Genomic DNA, 6,131 nt, shown 5'->3' on the forward strand with positions numbered 1-6,131 from the left:
GCTTGAATATCTTGAATAAACTATGTCATAAGTTCTCTTTTGCCTCCAATCTTGAATAATTTTAAACAATTGGCCAGGGAAGAGACCTAAAAGCTATGTTAAGTTAGACACAGAAAAAGCAATGTTTCTATTCTCTATCACATCTAATAGTCTGCTGAGTTTCTTCTAAGGCAGCTTTGAATGCAGAGAAATGTCATTCTAATCCTGGGAAAGTCCTGACAAGAATCCAAAGTCTTTATTGATAAATACTTTTCAACCCATAACAAAAATTCTGTTCGTTCCAAACTGAGCTGGTTTATTCTAGTGGAAACAGAGAAGAGCTGACTGGAAGTCAGCCTTTCCTTGGGGAAGAAACATGCCCATTACGCCAAAGATGTTAGTGGGACCAATTCCTTTGGAGTAGTAAAAGCTGGTCAATACTTTCACAGGCTGCTGTTTTGTCAGGGAAATATGGCGCGACCTCTGCCTCCTTTAGCTCAGTGAAACCATCATGCTTCATTTGCCTAAGGTTTTGCACACATTGTACTTCATCATATTACCTTAACCATTTTGGATTATTTGTGTCTTTTTAGCAGGCAAATTCTCACAAAGTGTAGACAAGATTTAAGGTAGAAGGAAAAAGGAAGTGAGAGGATGGTTACTGAATTTAATTTTTCTCCTTTTTTAGAGAAATTGAGGAATAAAGTAAGAGCAGTATAAATGACAAGCTCCCAGGTTAATGCTGAATTCCCCATAGGATTAGTTCAATCCTAGGAATTTGTGAATGAAAACACGTTTGCCTTGCCTTTCTCAAACAATTCATTTTCTTCTTTTGGCATTTCATTATTTCTAAGAGTTTCTCTTGCTAAGCCATTCTGGGTCTGTCTATGATTTTTGGAACGCTACCTCCTTTTTCAAAGCTCAATTTAAGTGCCACCTCACCCGTTAAGGTTCTTCTGATTCCCCCAATAGTCTAATTCAATCTCTTTTATAAGATCAATCAAAGCTCTAATAGGTCTTAATATGTCTTTAACATTTTATAACATTATTGTTTTAGGACAAAATAGAAGCACTTTTTAAAAGAAGTTGTTTTCTCATAAAAGATGAGAAACTCTAACATAGATAGTGAGAAATAGATTTTAAAATGCATTTATATAGTCCAAAGGAAGGAACATTGCAGACATAATGAAAGAGATGAATGAAGCCAAAGAATAATCTGACAAGCTAAACATAAAAAGGTAGGATTCAAAACATTCGTAAAACGGCCACCATTTCTGACAGAGTCCATGCTTGGGGCATTTCAGCAGGTGTCTCACAAGGAGCAAGGAGGTGTGTGCTCTGTGGAGAAGTGGTGACTGCAGCTGCCAGTGCACCTCCCACAGGGCACCTTTCTTCTCTAAGTACACTGAGAACTTCCCCCACGCTATTCATACCATAGGAGTCCCACACAATCAAAGAAAAAGAGGAAAGGAACGAAGGCTCATTATTCTTAGCATTTTACTTTAAAAAGTGTTCATATAGTTTACAACACTCACTTTGAGTTGTTTAATGAAATACTTTATTTTTAAAAGTTAATTGTTATGCTGTGTGTGATCAAAAACATATCTTCATATCTGCTACCCTGTAAATAGCTTTATAAGTTGTTTTTCTGGTTTCCCTGGGATTAGGGCCTGAGGATGATTTCTGTCTCCAATCCGTTCTTGTAGATATGAAACTGCAGTCAAGCATTGCAAACTCCTGAAGCGCAAGGAACAGCGGGCTCTTAGTCGGTTTTGTTTGGTTCTTGGTAGCCAGATTACCTGGAGCGTCGTGATTCAGGCAAAAGTTCTCTCTGAAGTTCTATGTGATTTTCTTCGCAGACTTGAAAGCAAAAGCATCACAAAATGAAGAATACAGTGATTATTGACCATGATTCTATCAACAGCTTTCCTGTTTACATGTAAATGGAAAAAGGGAGACAGATCACCTTTGCGATCCTGCGTTGTTAAATGTAGCTATTTCAGTAAAGTTTGAGAGGAGGTGAGTAAATTCCTCATCAAAATCTACAGAGGCAATCAGCGCAGAAAGACTGCTTCAAACATCATGTGATCATTTTCCTCTTAATATCTCTGCTTCCTAAGCTTACTGGTAGCATTACAGCATTATGTGGCTTGGATAGTAATGTGTCCCCTTGTCTTGGTAAGGCTGGCAAAGCAATAGCAAGGATAATGGTCTGCCATTCAAGCTTATAGATGTTGTTAACCCCTAAGCAAATTGTGCAGTCCATCCTGCTGTGAGTTATTGCATAAAAGGTTGACATTCAACCCCTAAGCAAACTCCAACTCTATCCTACCAATGAATTATTTTTTATTGAAGCTCGGAATTCAACATTATTGTACCTTCTTCTCTACTTTCCCTTGACTATTTCTCAGTTTCTAATGATTTCTTTTACCCATAGTAGTCCACAAAGCATATTTTAAATGCTTGAATGCACACACTTCCCCCTACACACAAATACACAGACAAATTGACATTTGCCATAGCCCTTTGCCCTGATGACTGATTGTATTTCAAGGGACACATCTGAAAAATATAAAGCAAGGTTGTCATTTTTGCCTAAACTAGTACTTGTTTTCAGTGTGAGCTCTGTGAACTGTGTGCCTGGGCTTCACCTGTTTTAGGAAAAAGACAGATTCCTGAGCCAGCCCCGAGGGCCTAGCAGTTAAGGTTTGGCAAGCTCCACTTCAGCAGCCCAGCTCAGTTCCTGAGCCTAGAACTACACTACTCATCTGTCAGTAGCTGTGCTGTGGTGGCAGCTCACAGAGAAGAACTAGAACGACTTACAGCTGGGATGTACAACTATGTACTGGGGCTTTCATGGGGAAAATGAAGAAAAAAGAGGAAGATTGACAACGGATGTTAGCTTAGGGTGAATATTACCCTGCAAGTAAAAGAAAAAAACACACAGATTGCTGGTCCCACCTTCAAGTTTCTGGTTCTGGAGCCCTGGGGGAGGCCTAAGACTAGATTAAAAAAAAAACAAAAAAGGCAGATTCCCTGAGCCCAGTCCTTGACTCACTGAATTCAAATTGCCGGAGGTGGTGCTGAGAAATTTGCAGTTTTTAATGAGCCCATTTCTTTAGGTGATTCTTCCATGAACTACATTTTGAGAGACACTGAAAGATATAAACATAAAATCTTAATTCTCTAAGTGTCCACTCATGCCTCTTTATAAAACTAACCAAGGGTGCAAGAGCAGCATCAAATCTCACACTCTCCTGCCTGAAGTCCACTGCACAGATGTCTCCACTAGCACTCACGACGCCATCCCCCCACCATGTTGTTGCTACCTACTGAAAGTCCACTTTGACCTGACTCTGTGACCATGGGCCATTGTGAGTAAAAGCTGTTCAATTGCGGAGTAAGGATAAGTGATCTCCAACGCCCCCCTAATCCTTGGAAGAATGGATAACAGTTGACTCACTGCTACTTATCACAAGGTCTTCATTCTACTGGCCCACTCCAGGTGATCAGATTGCAGCGTGAATGACTCCTATAAAGTGCGGCAGCGGCTGAAGTTTGGGGAGACCTGGTAAACAATGAGGGCTGTCACCAGCATCCCCCAGTTCAAGATGTTACCCTTTTCATTAAAAGTTATGATTCTCGGGGCCGGCCCGGTGGCGCAGCGGTTAAGTTCGCACGTTCCGCTTCTCGGCGGCCTGGGGTTCGCTGGTTCGGATCCCGGGTGCAGACATGGCACCGCTTGGCAGCCATGCTGTGGTAGGCGTCCCACGTATAAACTAGAGGAAGATGGGCACGGATGTTAGCTCAGAGCCAGGCTTCCTCAGCAAAAAGAGGAGGACTGGCAGTAGTTAGCTGAGGGCTAATCTTCCTGAAAAAAAAAAAAAAAAAAACCGAAAAAACAAACAAAAAAAGTTATGATTCTCCTCTTGTTTAAATTATAGATCATTGAGATTATTGCTCATGCTTTCACTAAACCCAGTAAAAGGAAAGATAAACTCACATGCTGTAGTGGGTAACAGAAAATTCTAAAATAATAAGATAAAGTGAGCAGAGGTTAAGGGAGAAAGCCCACGATTTTTAATAGAAACCACTTATGGTTTAAAGGATTCATTATGTTAGCTGTTTATTCAATTTTAGAACATTATAGTTGAAAGAGTCTCCTAGGCAATTAAATGAATTTCTTCTCTTTTACCCTCTCTTTGAAGATTTCAGGTTTTATGAAGCTCATATTAAAGAGCATCTTATTCCAATACTTTGATTACTTTGCTAAAAATTTCCTTCTTGGGTTAAGCCAAATTATTCTACTTTCAAAGTTCCACAGCTCTTTCTGGATCTGCTTTCTGCTGACTCACTATCAACACCAGTCCCAGACCTACAAGATAGCGCTTTATATAATTAAGACAATGCTCACATTCACATCCCGGGATACAGCAATCTCTTCCTCCCAGTGACGCTTTCAACTTCCCTGGGTCCTCAACTGTGTTAATCTCTGGAGGAGTCCATGTTTGCCCATGTCTATTAGAATGTGGTTCTCTGAGCTCAAAGAATATAGCTGGACAGACAGTTTATCATGTAGTTTGTTCTGGACGCTATGTTTTATAATACAACCTAAAATTTCATTATTTCTTCTTTTGCAATTATCACAATAATATTCACATAGATCTCAGAGTCAGCTAAAACTTTTAAGTCTCTTCCTAACCACACACCATCTCCATGCTGGTATTTAGTCAAACTTCCCTCTTTCTATACTGGTTCTTTTTATTTTTTAAATGTAAATGTAGAACTAAGTGCATTTACAGATAAAGTGTTATCTTTCTTTTTTTCCTGAGGAAGATTCACCCTGAGCTAACATCAATGCCAATCTTCCTCTACGTTTTAGTATCTGGGCTGCCAGCACAGCATGGCCACTAACAGAGCAGTGTAGGTCTGCACCCAGGAACTGAACCTGGGCTGCTGACGAGGAGCATGCTGAATTTAACCACTAGGCCACTGTGGTTAAATTCAGCATGGCCGCTGGCCCCAAATTTTATCTTTTTTATCTTGAATGATTCAGTTCACAATGAATGTTGATTATTTTTATTTAGTATTTAAATCTTCCCTCCAAACACTATGCCATCTTCAAGCATAATAGACCTGTTATTTTGGCGGCAAATATTATATAAAGAAATATTAGCAAATTTTCAGATTTTAAAAATATTTTCAAGATCTACTTATTATAAATAATAAGTAAGCCGAAGTATTATTTACCAAATCATTTCTACCTGTTTATATATAAATAAATCACAGAATTTCTATGATATTTATATGAACAGGTGGAAATTATATATATTAGAGAAATTTTATGACTCTTCATTTCTATAGTATATGTACGATATATATATATATCACACATTAACCTATTTCATGTAGCTATCTCCTCTATTTTGTCTAGAGAGCAAGTTTCTATAATCCCATTTAGGTCCATCACAATTAAATATTTATTGAAGGTTTATAATTAATTTACTTATCAAGTACTTATTCAGCACCTAACACAGTGATAAGCATAGGTGTTGAACATATACTGGTGAATAACATAGTCATGGTATCTGGTCTCATGGAGAGCGTAAGTTACAATCTAGTGGTCAGAACAGAAAATCAACACATGCAAACAAATACATCTGCAATAAAGATGTGTGATAAATGCGATAATGGAAAGGAACAGACAGAAAAAACAGGATGGATGACCTACTTAAGGGAGTGGTCTGTACAACTTTTTTTAGCCAACTCTATACAAAGTACTCATTACCAATAAAAGAAATCAATTCCATTTCTGTCATGGTTTATAATGGCTATTTAAAACTGTGCATCTGTTCAAAGGTTTTTGTGGCTATTTGAATAAGCCTTAAAGTACCATTATTATATAGTTTTGAGACAGACAATGTATTTGGTATGAAATATGGAAAAAATGATGGTTGAAATTATTCTACTGCCTTAAATAGGGTTTTGAGTTTTCAGTTTTTCTGTGGGATCCTTAGGAACAAATCTGTAATTCATAATTGTAACCCTTTTTGGTTCGTCATAATTTTATAGCTATTGCCAAATGATATCAATTTAGGAAATGCATTACAAAGTCTTGAAAAGAGAGCTGTGCAATTATGTGTTCATAGTTA

General features: G+C 38.1%; 1 long non-coding RNA gene across 1 annotated transcript; it reads right to left on the reverse strand.

The window, feature by feature from the left end:
- Nucleotides 1–1,699: 1,699 nt before the first annotated feature.
- Nucleotides 1,700–5,270, reverse strand: LOC139073621 (uncharacterized). Its single transcript, XR_011522541.1, has 3 exons — nt 3,443–5,270; nt 3,038–3,134; nt 1,700–1,839 (listed from the first exon to the last, which is right to left on the reverse strand). It is a non-coding gene; the product is annotated as an uncharacterized lncRNA (long non-coding RNA).
- Between the last annotated feature and the right edge of the window lie 861 nt (nt 5,271–6,131).

The sequence above is a fragment of the Equus przewalskii genome, chromosome 9 (assembly GCF_037783145.1).
Source record: "Equus przewalskii isolate Varuska chromosome 9, EquPr2, whole genome shotgun sequence".
Classification (NCBI taxonomy): domain Eukaryota; kingdom Metazoa; phylum Chordata; class Mammalia; order Perissodactyla; family Equidae; genus Equus; species Equus przewalskii.